Source organism: Coregonus clupeaformis, chromosome 14, assembly GCF_020615455.1.
Source record: "Coregonus clupeaformis isolate EN_2021a chromosome 14, ASM2061545v1, whole genome shotgun sequence".
Classification (NCBI taxonomy): Eukaryota; Metazoa; Chordata; class Actinopteri; order Salmoniformes; family Salmonidae; genus Coregonus; species Coregonus clupeaformis.
Window position 1 is genome coordinate 11,432,220 of NC_059205.1, and position 13,566 is coordinate 11,445,785.

The 13,566-nt window shown below is 43.2% G+C and overlaps 1 protein-coding gene across 2 annotated transcripts in view; it reads right to left on the reverse strand.

Annotated features, from left to right (window-relative positions):
- Window positions 1-512, reverse strand: part of LOC121580748 (CMP-N-acetylneuraminate-beta-1,4-galactoside alpha-2,3-sialyltransferase-like) — an 81,835-nt gene extending 81,323 nt beyond the window's left edge. For both annotated transcript variants that reach the window (XM_045224676.1, XM_045224673.1), the window contains exon 1: window positions 344-512. The gene's annotated coding sequence lies outside the window, so the exon portion shown is untranslated. The remainder of the gene's footprint in view (window positions 1-343) is intronic.
- Between the last annotated feature and the right edge of the window lie 13,054 nt (window positions 513-13,566).

Sequence of the window (13,566 nt, forward strand, 5' to 3'; positions counted from 1 at the left end):
GCAGTTTACTTTAAACCACCTCTGAGCGAACTTATCTAAAGAACTCTAGTGCACCTAAAGTCGTTTTCCAATGTTTTGTCGCCGTTATATCAGTTCTAACGCGTTAATATGTTACACATGCTACCCAGACCGTCCGCGTACGACATCGCGCGCAAGTTGATTTTGTCCCCCACACCAGACGCGATCAGGACATGCAGGTTGAAATATCAAAATAAACTCTGAACCAATTATATTAATTTGGGGACAGGTCGAAAAGCATTAAACATTTATGGCAATTTAGCTAGCTAGCTTGCTGTTGCTAGCTACTTTGTCCTGGGATATAAACATTGGGTTGTTATTTTACCTGAAATGCACAAGGTCCTCTACTCCGACAATTAATCCACAGATAAAACGGTAAACATTTGTTTTCTAGTAATCTCTTCTCCTTCAGGCTTCTTCTTCTTCTTTGGACTTTATATTGCGTTGGCAACCAACTTTAAAAGGTGCATTAACACCAACTGGAGTGTGTCTTTCAATCGCCCACGTGGTAGATGCTCCTAAAAACCAATGAGGAGATGGAAGAGGCGGGACTTGCAGCGCGTTGAGCGTCACAAATAGAACCGAGTTCTATTTTATCGCCTGGCCACGCAGAAGCTCGTTGATGAGCGCGAGCAGTGTGGGTGCAATGGATTGAATAACATATTTTGCAACGCTCGCGCATGCGACGCGTGCGGTGTGGGTAGCATGTTATGGAAAAAGGGTGTCTCGTTAATGACCAATCTAAATCTCTGTTTGTTCTCAATCATGATCAATGATGTTTACTCTCAGGTACAGCCGGATATAGGGAGGTCGTTATTTGCATATGATGGTGCCTTATGGAAGAGGGGAAGAAATGTGCCATACATTTCTCTGCAACGGTACCCCCCTGTATATATAGCCTCCCTACTGTCACTTTATTTTACTTCTGCTCTTTTTTTCTCAACACTTTTTTTGTTGTTGTTTTATTCTTACTTTTTTTGTTTAAAATAAATGCACTGTTGGTTAAGGGCTGTAAGTAAGCATTTCACTGTAATGTCTGCACCTGTTGTATTCGGCGCATGTGACCAATAAAATTTGATTTGATTTGATTTGATTTACATAGTCAGGAAGGTACAGGAAGCAATTGATGAGGTAGAGCGGTGGGCATTAATGTGGGGTTCAGGTTCAGGTTCTCTGTAGAGAAAACTCAAACAGTGTTCTTTACCAGGAGGAAGGTGGGGGATGAGGTATGCTTGAGGTTATATGGGAGAAACTTGGAGAGGGTGGGGGCCTTCAGGTTCCTGGGGGTATACTTTGATACTAGACTGACCTGGGCAGAAAACATTGAGAGAGGGGTGGGAAAGTGTAAGAAGGTGCTAAATGTGATGCGCTGTCTGACGGGGAAGGAGTGGGGGGCTGGGCGTTCCTCATTGTATGTTGCATTGATCCGATCTGTAATAGACTATTTACATTTTACATTTTAGCAGACGCTTTTATCCAGATCGACTTACAGTTGGTTAGTGCATACATTTTTTGTCATACTGGCCCCCCGTGGGAATCGAACCCACAACCCTGGCATTGCAAACGCCATGCTCTACCAACTGAGCTACACGGGACCTACAAGGACATGGGGTGTCTCATCCTGCGAAGGGGATTTTACAGGCATGCTGGGAACATGAGCGAAGACCGAACACAAGCTTTGGGTGGGTGGGTAATACCCAGGCGAAGGAGATGGGACTGTATGGAAGGGAGTTTAGTCCAACGGTAGTTATTCCTCTAAATCCACCATGGTTACTCCCGTCTCCAGTAGTTGATCTAGAAGTGTTGGAGAGACTACAGAAAGATAGGGAGGGTGTTGATCCAGCTGATTTCTTTAAGAGATGTCTGGAAACTGTGTATGAGGATTTTGTGCCCATTTACACAGATAGTTCAAAAGATCCAAGGACAGGACGTACTGGGTCAGCATTTGTAGTGCAGGAATGTGGGGTGGAAGTCAGGAAACGTATTTCAAATCATCTGGCTGTATATACAGCGGAGCTGATGGCCATACTGTTGGCCTTGCTGTGGGTGGAGGAAGTTAAGCTAGACAGAGTAGTTATTTGCTCTGATTTATGTGCAGTGTTAATGAGTCTCCAGTCCTTTAGCTCACGTAGCAGACAAGACCTGCTTTATGAGGTGCTACAAACCCATGGCAGGATTAAACAGATGGGTTTTCAGATGAGATTTACTTGGGTTCCAGCCCATGTGGGGGTGGAGGGGAACGAGGCGGTAGATGAACAGGCTAAACAAGCACTTAGTAGTGGGGATGTTGATGTTGAAGTGTCAATGAGCAAGGCAGAGGCAAAAATACTGATATATACAGTGATGGTGAAGAGATGGCAGGAGCAGTGGCTATTTTTACAAGATTAAGGGTGGGACACAGCCAGTTGAATAAGACATTAAACGTGATAGGAAAGCATCCATCAGGAAAGTGTGATTATTGTCAGAAAATAGAGACTGTGGAGCATGTATTGCTACAGTGTGGGCAGTATCAGAGGGAAAGAGAGAGGATGAGATTTAGTATGAGGGAGAAGGGGATACAGGAAATTAGTTTAAAGAGTATATTGAGTAGAGCGTCATTAGATATAGTCTCAAATATTTTGTTATCTTTTTTAAGAGAAACGGGGTTGGCAGGTAGTATTTAGTTTATCCCTGTCTCTGGCCCACACTCCAGTACGGTAGGTGGCGGTAATGCACCATAACGTTGGATGCCAACCGCCGGTAAACCCCACTGAAGAAGAAGAAGAAGAAGAAGAAGACCAATCTAAATAGCCTACCAACACCTGGTAAAAAAGTTGCCACGACGTGCGCGCGTTTTCCTCTGACTCATTTTCGTCTTGCTGCAACACTCTCTCAATTAGTGCTCTCAACGCACACACACCCCTCCGGCCCTCCCCCATTCAATCAGTAACAGCCTGCCCACTGCCTGATAGCAGCAGGTCAAAGTGAAATCTATATTTTTTACAAGAGAAATGCCATGGCGGCCGCGGTGCAATTTAGAAGTAGCCCAATAACCCGCCACCAATTTTCACCCGCAACATCGTTTTCAAAGTTGCCCAATTTGGAGAAAAAAACACGAACATGGCAACACTGATCAGACACCAAAACAAGACCGAGACACTCAATATGTGGTCTCGAGACCTGTGTCTCGAGTAGGTCTCGAGTACTACAACACTGGTAGGTATCATACGTCTTGGAGATGATTAAAAAAATACGTAATGTAGGCTATATTTCGTATAGCTCTGAGGCCAGGCTTATCTCTAATAGATTGCTAGGTGCTCTAAGTGTTGATCGTATTAAAATACAACAACTCATGTACAAAAACACTGTATTATAAACAAGCTACAATGTAAAGTCACATTTATCCTATTCAGACCTAACGGGAGCTTTCTAAACCCAGAGGCACAACATCGCGAGACTTCTAGGGACGCTTTCGAAACAGACCAAGCAGACCAGGCCGGGGTTTGAGAAGTCAATGAGAGAAGTGAAAAATTATTCGTTAGTTGTTCATTTTCTCGAAATCTAAAGGCACAACCTAGATTCGAGCCAATGTCTTAAGTAGTTGAACATGTTATTACTCAAACCTCGTGAAAGTGACAAACTGACATGTTTTCATTTTCGTCAAAAACAACTTTATACCGAAGGAGTGCCTTTGAGTCGACGGCCTGCACATGCGCAGTTTGTCGTGAGGCGACAGTTAGACCGCAGATTAAAGTCAGATGTTTCACCGGATGTATAGATCTGAAGCATCCGGTTGGCGTTTCCACTCACCACCAAATATAGTGATGAGAGGAATCCCAGTGGCCTGCAGTGGGAGAAGATTGAGCGAGATGGATTGTGGCAAACATTCTGCAAATTTTCTCCTTGATTAAACATTTGACCTTAATACAGGTTTCTGTTCCCAGAACGAAAATCTGTTACAAAAAGAGTGTACAAAGTTTTGTAGACTTTACCAAAGTTGTTTAAAAAATGGCGTTGTTTAGAAGGAGTGCAAGGGCGAATTGAGTTATTGCACACGCGCATTTCACAGAGTAGGCGCTCCCTAATGGAAATATGCAAATGTTTGCTAGAACGCGCCAATCGGATCTTGCTAGCTTGTGCTTGGCTCTGCCCACCTCCTTGCCTGTTCTGCACACTGACTCATTTGTTCCCATTGGAAACGACAGGCTGTGGTCTTTCTTGGGTTAGTTATAAAACTCTTTGGTTAGACACGATGACGTGTTTCTGCACATGGGTTTAGCTAGCCAATGTCACTGACTTCGCCTACAAGCGTTATCTGGGATTTCTATTGGATAAGCAGTTTCTGCCTATCTACACACTGTACTGTCTTTGACTACATATCCGATAATGCCGCGCTAGCATACAGCGGCAGCCCAGCTAGCCATCGGCAGCACATATACATGCTAGTTAGCAACAGCAATACTTTTTGGAACTCAGTAAAACTATCAATAAAAATGAAAGTTACATATTTCAATAGTTTCACACTCCCTGATAAGGATGCACATACAGTTTAAGTCTGAAGTTTACATACACTTAGGTTGGAGTCATTATAACTAATTTTTCAACCACTCCACATATTTCTTGTTAACAAACTATAGTTTTGGCAAGTCGGTTAAGACATCTACTTTGTGCATGACACAAGTAATTTTTCCAACAATTGTTTACAGACAGATTATTTCACTTATAATTCACTGTATCAAAATTCCAGTGGGTCAGAAGTTTACATACACTAAGTTGACTGTGCCTTTAAACAGCTTGGAAAATTCCAGAAAATGATGTCATGGCTTTAGAAGCTTCTGATAGGCTAATTGACATAATTTGAGTCAATTGTAGGTGTTCCTGTGGATGTATTTCAAGGTCTACCTTCTAACTCAGTGCCTCTTTGCTTGACATCATGGGAAAATCAAAAGAAATCAGCCAAGACCTCAGGAAAAAAATGTATTGACCTCCACAAGTCTGGCTCATCCTTGGGAGCAATTTTCAAACGCCTGAAGGTACCACATTCATCTGTACAAACAATAGTACGAGAGTATAAACACCATGGGACCACGCAGCCGTCAAACCGCTCAGGAAGGAGACACGTTCTGTCTCCTAGAGATGAACGTACTTTGGTCCGAAAAGTGCAAATCACTCCCAGAACAACAGCAAAGGACCCTGTGAAGATGCTGGAGGAAACAGGTACACAAGTATCTATATCCACAGTAAAACGAGTCCTATATCGACATAACCTGAAAGGCCGCTCAGCAAGGAAGAAGCCACTGCCATAAAAAAGCCAGACTACAGTTTGCAACTGCATATGGGGACAAAGATCGTACTTTTTGGAGAAATGTCCTCTGGTCTGATGAAACAAAAATAGAACTGTTTGGCCATAATGACCATCATTATGTTTGGAGGAAAAAGGGGGATCCTTGCAAGCCGAAGAACACCATCCCAACCGTGAAGCATGGGGGTGGCAGCATCATGCTGTGGGGGTGCTTTGCTGCAGGAGGGACTGGTGCACTTCACAAAATAGATGGCATCATGAGGAAGGAAAATTATGTGGATATATTGAAGCAACATCTCAAGACATCAGTCAGGAAGTTAAAGCTTGGTCACAAATGGGTCTTCCAAATGGACAATGACCCCAAGCATACTTCCAAAGTTGTGGCAAAATGGCTTAAAGACAACAAAGTCAAGGTATTGGAGTGGCCATCACAAAGCCCTGACCACAATCCTATAGAAAATGTGTAGGCAGAACTGAAAAAGCGTTTGCGAGCAAGGAGGCCTACAAACCTGACTCAGTTATACCAGCTCTGTCAGGAGGAATGGGCCAAAATTCACCCAACTTTTTGTGGGAAGCTTGTGGAAGGCTAGCCGACATGTTTAACCCAAGTTAAACCATTTAAAGGCAATGCTACCAAATACTAATTGAGTGTATGTAAACTTCTGACCCACTGGGAATGTGATTAAAGAAATAAAAGCTGAAATAAATAATTCTCTCTACTATTATTCTGTCATTTCACATTCTTAAAATAAAGTGGTGATCCTAACTGATCTAAGACAGGGAATTTTTACTAGGATTAAATGTCAGGAATTGTGAAAAACAGAGTTTAAATGTGATTGGCTAAGGTGTATGTAAACTTCCGACTTCAACTGTAGCATGAACCTTGGGACGCTTCATATAGGAACTTTATGGACTTATACACAGAAGTGATTTGCGACACATACCTTTCTCACTCAGATTTGCAACACATACAGTACCTTCTCCACCTCCGCATCATTTGGCAATTATGTTTACAAGGGTGGATCCCAAAAACAAATGTGTAAATTGCTCAAAACAAATGAAATTAGTTGTGCAAGACATTTTATAGATAAAACAAGTAGCATATTGTTTTTAAATGTGTGCATGTTTTTCTCTGACAAAACAAAAGCTGATTTAAAGGGGGTGTGGCAACTTTCAAAACTCTTCCGTGGTAGGAGTATCCTCGATGAAAGGTCGCTATCGAGGAGGGGAGGACACTCTTCTGTTTGCCTACTAATGAATTGACACACTCCTCGACCACTCCCATGTCACAGAGGAGAGAGGATGGAGGACAGTCTTTTTCCCAAATGAGAAAACCCCAAGGACTGTATATGGTGTGCTTGTGTACGGGGTTTTGACAAGGTGGTATACAGCTACTACTGGAAGTGACTTTTTCGTAGCAGGTTAGGAGAATTTACGCAGCAGGTTAGGAGAATTAGGTTAAGGTTAGCTAAAATGCTCTCCTAACCTGCTATCAAAAGTCACTACCGGTCGTAGCTGTACTCCTAGTCACAACCAGTGTACTGGGAAGGTGTTGTGGGAGATGCACCCTCCCACCCCCCCTTTCGTGAACTAACACTCACACTTGACTCCCCCCGACTTTGCTGATATCTACTTTGAGGAAAAATCTACTTACTATGACTGTGATATGTGGTTATTAGCTATCTTAAGATGAATGCACTAAATGTAAGTCGCTCTGGATAAGAGCATCTGCTAAATGACTAAAATGTGAAAATGTCAAATGTAGATTAAGCTGATTAAGCCAATGCCTATGCGTATGGATATTCTCCCGGCTCTCTGTATTGGCTAACTAAGGCCACGTTTGACGTATCGGTCCATCAGACTCTTCACGCATTTGGGAATAATGCATCACTTTGTTGGGTGAAGTTAATTGAACTTAGCCACAGCCAAACTCTCCACTTCAAAAGAGAGAGCGGTTGAGATAATGCCAAGAGTGTGCAAAGCTGTCATCAAGGCAAAGGGTGGCTATTTGAAGAATCTCAAATATAATATTTGTTTAACACTTTTTTGGTTACTATATGATTCCATATGTGTTATTTCATAGTTTTGATGTCTTCACTATTATTCTACAATGTAGCTCTACCACCTGACCACCATGTGATTGGCACATGGCCCCCAAGCAACTAATACCCCTCTGAGATAAAGGAGAGCACTGGGAACAAGAGAGAGAGAGAGAGAGAGAGAGAGAGAGAGAGAGGGAGAGACAGAGAGAGAGAGAGAGGGAGAGACAGAGAGAGAGAGAGAGGGAGAGACAGAGAGGGAGAGAGAGAGACAGAGAGAGAGAGAGACAGAGAGGGAGAGACAGAGAGGGAGACAGAGCGAGAGAGAGAGAGAGAGAGAGAGAGAGAGAGACCGAGAGAGACCGAGAAGGAGGGAAAATAGGGCATAAGGAGGAAAAAGAGGGATTATGGAAAATATGGAGTGGGGGTGAGAAAATGGGGGTTTGGAAGAAGAGAATGGTGGATGAAAATAAAGAGGCTTAATGTATGTGATTTTCCGCATATCCAATAGTTTACTGTTAGTGGAGAAAGCCATCACATCCTTGGTGGTATGAAATGCGAGACCCCTCTGACTACTGTTGACTTCTGTCACCTTTCATTTAGAAACTGTCACACCTCTCACACATTCCCCATTGCCTTGCCCCCATTACCGATCTCCCACACTTTCACATTGGCTGTATTAAATCACATTATTCTTAGTGACCCACTTCAGCGCTTCAGTCTTGGTTTGTCATTGGGTAATTCATAGCCTCAGTAAGGCTCACCTATTCATTGTGGGGCCTGAGGACATATCCAACATACTCACATGCTTTGACACCTGGCAGCCAATCACAGTGGAACTACAGAACCAATGAAGCCAAATGAACCGCTTGGTTTTCACCAGAGCCTAATATGGCCTTTGAGGTTTCAACCGAAACTATTATATACTGTATGGCTCTGATTTCTCTGTTATACTTTGTTATGAGCAAAGGTCCTTTGATTAAAAACATTTATTTCAGAAATACAGGGTATTGCATTTATTGTAAATCATACAAATAGGCGCGAAACTGGCCGTTAAAGGTAATAGGAAATTGTTTTATGATGCATTTTTACATTTTCACATTTTAGTCATTTAGCAGATGCTCTTATCCAGAGTGACTTACAATTAGTGCACTGATCTTAAGATGGCTAAGTGAGACAACAACACATCACAATCAAGTACATTTTCCCTCAACAAAGCATTTATCAGCAAAGTCAGTGCTAGTGGGAAAAGAGAAGTGCATTTCTTCCCTTTGATAGATGATAGATCACTTCATCAATGACTGGTTTATGTTTTGTATTACTGAACGTAAGTAGTGTTATAAATAACACATGCATGTTGACACCTATCAACTATTTACATTTTACATTTTTAGTCATTTAGCAGACGATCTTATCCAGAGCGACTTACATGAGCAATTAGGGTTAAGTGCCTTGCTCAAGGGCACATCGACAGATTTTTCACCTAGTCGGCTCGGGGATTAGAACCAGCGACCTTTCGGTTACTGGCACAACGCTCTTAACCCCTAAGATACCTGCCGCCCCATTTTTTCAGTGGGATTGAGCAAAAAAACAAGAAATTGAAAAAAGAAGAAGAAAATCACAAAAATACGAACAGAATAACATAAAGATGCATATAGCCGACAGTATCAGTAGAAAACATACACTTAGCAACTTGCCCTACTTGTTATCCTCATTGCAACAATATTTCAGAATAAAATGTGTCACAGTTCAAAACGTTTTCCAGTAAAACATGATGTGTATTTTGGGATGATGCCTAAATTACAACTCCACTTTGGTGTGGGAGCAGTGAGTAACCTCTCTTCCCAGAGTTCGACAAGCACTGCTGCTCAGACACAGGATATTACACACTTTTTTACAGACCGCCGGTTCTGAGTAACATTTCACACCACAATGGCATCACTATTAGAGATGAACTACATTGATAACCTGGGGAACAGAGACAGTTTGATGATATCTATTGTCTGTTTCCTCTAGTCTCCAAAAGGACTTTGTGACTTTGAGTAAATAAAACGTTTGTTTGCGGTGTACTGTCAACTCTGAATCACCTAAAAAACCTTGCCTAAGGGAATACAGGAAAGTTACTATCAATATGTCACATATAAAACTTGCTTTCATGCAAGTGTAGGCTCAAGTCATAACACATTTTCAAGTCACGCAACATTTTTGGGGAGTTTTGATATGAATTCAACTGAAATATAATAATTAAATTCAAACATAATTTAGTTAGAAAAGTATTTTCATGTGGACATACAGTATTGTGGTTTGCCTAATTTTTTAATTCTCAGACACAGGTGATCTTACGATAAATCCTTATTTAATTTTTTTGTCGGTAACTGTTGATTTCTCCATCTGGCAGAGGCACATGGAAAAGGCAAACAAAGCTGCTCAGTTCAAGGCTTGGTATTTCTGCCTGTCCGTCAGCAGATGTTGATATGATCCTCTGCCACGGCCTGGGAGGGGTGGGGAGCGAGGGCACGTAGCCCAGCGGCAATGCTCATCAGCCAGTCGTGTGGCTGCAGGTGGCTCCCTTTCAGTCTCCCAGGCCCCTGGGGGAAAGCAGAGCTGAACAGAGTCGATGAACCAACCCTGCCACCTGAACACAGGCACTCTCCTCACAGCAAGTCTCTCTCTGCCCTAAAGGGACAGAAACCTGGCAGAACTCTCTCTGGGGTTTTGAGTTGGTTTATGCAATGCCTGTACATGTCATGCAATGTTTCCTGGGGGCAGGCAGAGCACAATGGCCTAGTGTGGTGAGCTCAGGAAGTATGGTGCATGGGCTCATGGCACGACGACTAGGGTAGAACTAGAACGAGTAGAGCCCACACTACCTGGGAAACAGTCAGAGGCCGACCCAGGACATGAATCAATATTAGGGCATATGTTATGTCACTCTCTCAACACAATGTACATAATGACATGTAATGAATATGATTACTACATATCCTTTAGCATCCCCTGCTTGTAGAAGGACCCACTGAATAAACCAATTACAGAACGATTCCAGTGATGTACACTACCAGTCAAGGGTTTTTCTTTATTTTTACATTGTAGAATATTAATGAAGACATCAAAACTATGAAATAACACATATGGAATCATGTAGTAGCCAAAAAAAGGGTTAAACAAATCAAAATATATTTTATATTTGCGATTCTTCAAATAGCCACCCTTTGCCTTGATGACAGCTTTGCACACTCTTTGACATTATGGGGTATTGTGTTTAGGTCAGTGACACAAAATCTCAATTCAATCAATTTAAAATTCAGGCTGTAACACAACAAAATATGGAAAAAGTCAATGGGTGTGAATACTTTCTGAAGGCACCTTATGTACTGATCATCGAACATGATGAGAAACGTTGCAGAAAATAGCACCTTAGAACATTGTGGTCTTTGAGTAAGTCTCCCGAGTGGCGCAGTGGTGTGCCACTAGAGATCCTGGTTCGCTCTGTCGTAGCCGGCCGCGACCGGGAGACCCATGGGGCGGCGCACAACCGGCTCAGTTTTTCACAATTCCTGACATTTAATCCTAGTAGAAATTCCCTGTCTTAGGTCAGTTAGGATCACCACTTTATTTTAAGAATGTGAAATGTCAGAATAATAGTAGAGAGAATGATTTATTTCAGCTTTTATTTCTTTCATCACATTCCCAGTGGGTCAGAAGCTTACATACACTCAATTAGTATTTGGTAGCATTGCCTTTAAATTGTTTAACTTGGGTCAAATGTTTCGGGTAGCCTTCCACAAGCTTCCCACAATAAGTTGGGTGAATTTTGGCCCATTCCTCCTGCCAGAGCTGGTGTAACTGAGTCAGGTTTTTAGGCCTCCTTGCTCGCACACGCTTTTTCAGTTCTGCCCACACATTTTCTATAGGATTGTGGTCAGGGCTTTGTGATGGCCACTCCAATACCTTGACTTTGTTGTCCTTAAGCCATTTTGCCACAACTTTGTAAGTATGCTTGGGGTCATTGTCCGTTTGGAAGACCCATTTGCGACCAAGCTTTAACTTCCTGACTGATGTCTTAAGATGTTGCTTCAATATATCCACATAGTTTTCCTTCCTCATGATGCCATCTATTTTGTGAAATGTACAAGTCCCTCCTGCCGCAAAGCACCCCCACAGCATGATGCTGCCACCCACGTGCTTCACGGTTGGGATGGTGTTCTTCGGCTTGCAAGGATCCCCCTTTTTCCTCCAAACATAACGATGTTCATTATGGCCAAACAGTTATATTTTTGTTTCATCAGACCAGACGACATTTCTCCAAAAAGTACGATCTTTGTCCCCATGTGCAGTTGCAAACCGTAGTCTGGCTTTATTATGGCGGTTTTGGAGCAGTGGCTTCTTCCTTGCTGAGCGGCCTTTCAGGTTATGTCGATATAGGACTCGTTTTACTGTGGATATAGATACTTTTGTACCTGTTTCCTCCAGCATCTTTACAGGGTCCTTTGCTGTTGTTCTGGGATTGATTTGCACTTTTCGCACCAAAGTACGTTCATCTCTAGGAGACAGAACGCGTCTCCTTCCTGAGCGGTATGATGGCTGCGTGGTCCCATGGTGTTTATACTTGCATACTATTGTTTTTACAGATGAACGTGGTACCTTCAGGCGTTTGGAAATTGCTCCCAAGGATGAGCCAGGCTTGTGGAGGTCTACAATTTTTTTTCTGAGGTCTTGGCTGATTTCTTTAGATTTTCCCATGATGTCAAGCAAAGAGGCACTGAGTTTGAAGGTAGGCCTTGAAATACTTCCCACAGGTACACCTCCAATTGACTCAAATAATGTCAATTAGCCTATCAGTAGCTTCTAAAGCCATGACATAATTTTCAGGAATTTTCCAAGCTGTTTAAAGGCACAGTCAACTTAGTGTATGTAAACTTCTGACTACCTGGAATTGTGATACAGTGAATTATAAGTGAAATAATCTGTCTGTAAACAATTGTTGGAAAAATTACTTGTGTCATGCCCAAAGTAGATTGCCAAAACTACAGTTTGTTAAAAATAAATTTGTGGAGTGGTTGAAAAACAAGTTTTAATGACTCCAACATATGTAAACTTCCGACTTCAACTGTAGATATGCCATAGTAACATAGATATGCCATAGTAACATAGATATGCCATAGTAACATAGATATGCCATAGTAACATAGATATGCCATAGTAACATATATATGCCATAGTAACATAGATATGCCATAGTAACATAGAAGGATTACTTTATCCTATCCCAGGTATTCCTTAAAGAGGTGGGGTTTCAAATGTCTCCGGAAGGTGGTGAGTGACTCCGCTGTCCTGGCGTCGTGAGGGAGCTTGTTCCACCATTGGGGTGCCAGAGCAGCGAACAGTTTTGACTGGGCTGAGCGGGAACTGTGCTTCCGCAGAGGAAGGGGAGCCAGCAGGCCAGAGGTGGATGAACGCAATGCCCTCGTTTGGGTGTAGGGACTGATCAGAGCCTGAAGGTACGGAGGTGCCGTTCCCCTCACAGCTCCATAGGCAAGCACCATGGTCTTGTAACGGATGCGAGCTTCAACTGGAAGCCAGTGGAGTGTGCGGAGGAGGGGGGTGACGTGAGAGAACTTGGGAAGGTTGAACACCAGACGGGCTGCGGCATTCTGGATGAGTTGTAGGGGTTTAATGGCACAGGCAGGGAGCCCAGCCAACAGCGAGTTGCAGTAATCCAGACGGGAGATGACAAGTGCCTGGATTAGGACCTGTGCCGCTTCCTGTGTAAGGCAGGGTCGTACTCTCCGAATGTTGTAGAGCATGAACCTGCAGGATCGGGTCACCGCCTTGATGTTAGCGGAGAACGACAGGGTGTTGTCCAGGGTCACGCCAAGGCTCTTCGCACTCTGGGAGGAGGACACAACGGAGTTGTCAACCGTGATGGCGAGATCATGGAACGGGCAGTCCTTACCCGGGAGGAAGAGCAGCTCCGTCTTGCCAGGGTTCAGCTTGAGGTGGTGATCCGTCATCCATACTGATATGTCTGCCAGACATGCAGAGATGCGATTCGCCACCTGGTTATCAGAAGGGGGAAAGGAGAAGATTAGTTGTGTATCGTCAGCGTAGCAATGATAGGAGAGGCCATGTGAGGATATGACAGAGCCAAGTGACTTGGTGTATAGGGAGAAAAGGAGAGGGCCTAGAACTGAGCCCTGGGGGACACCAGTGGTGAGAGCACGTGGT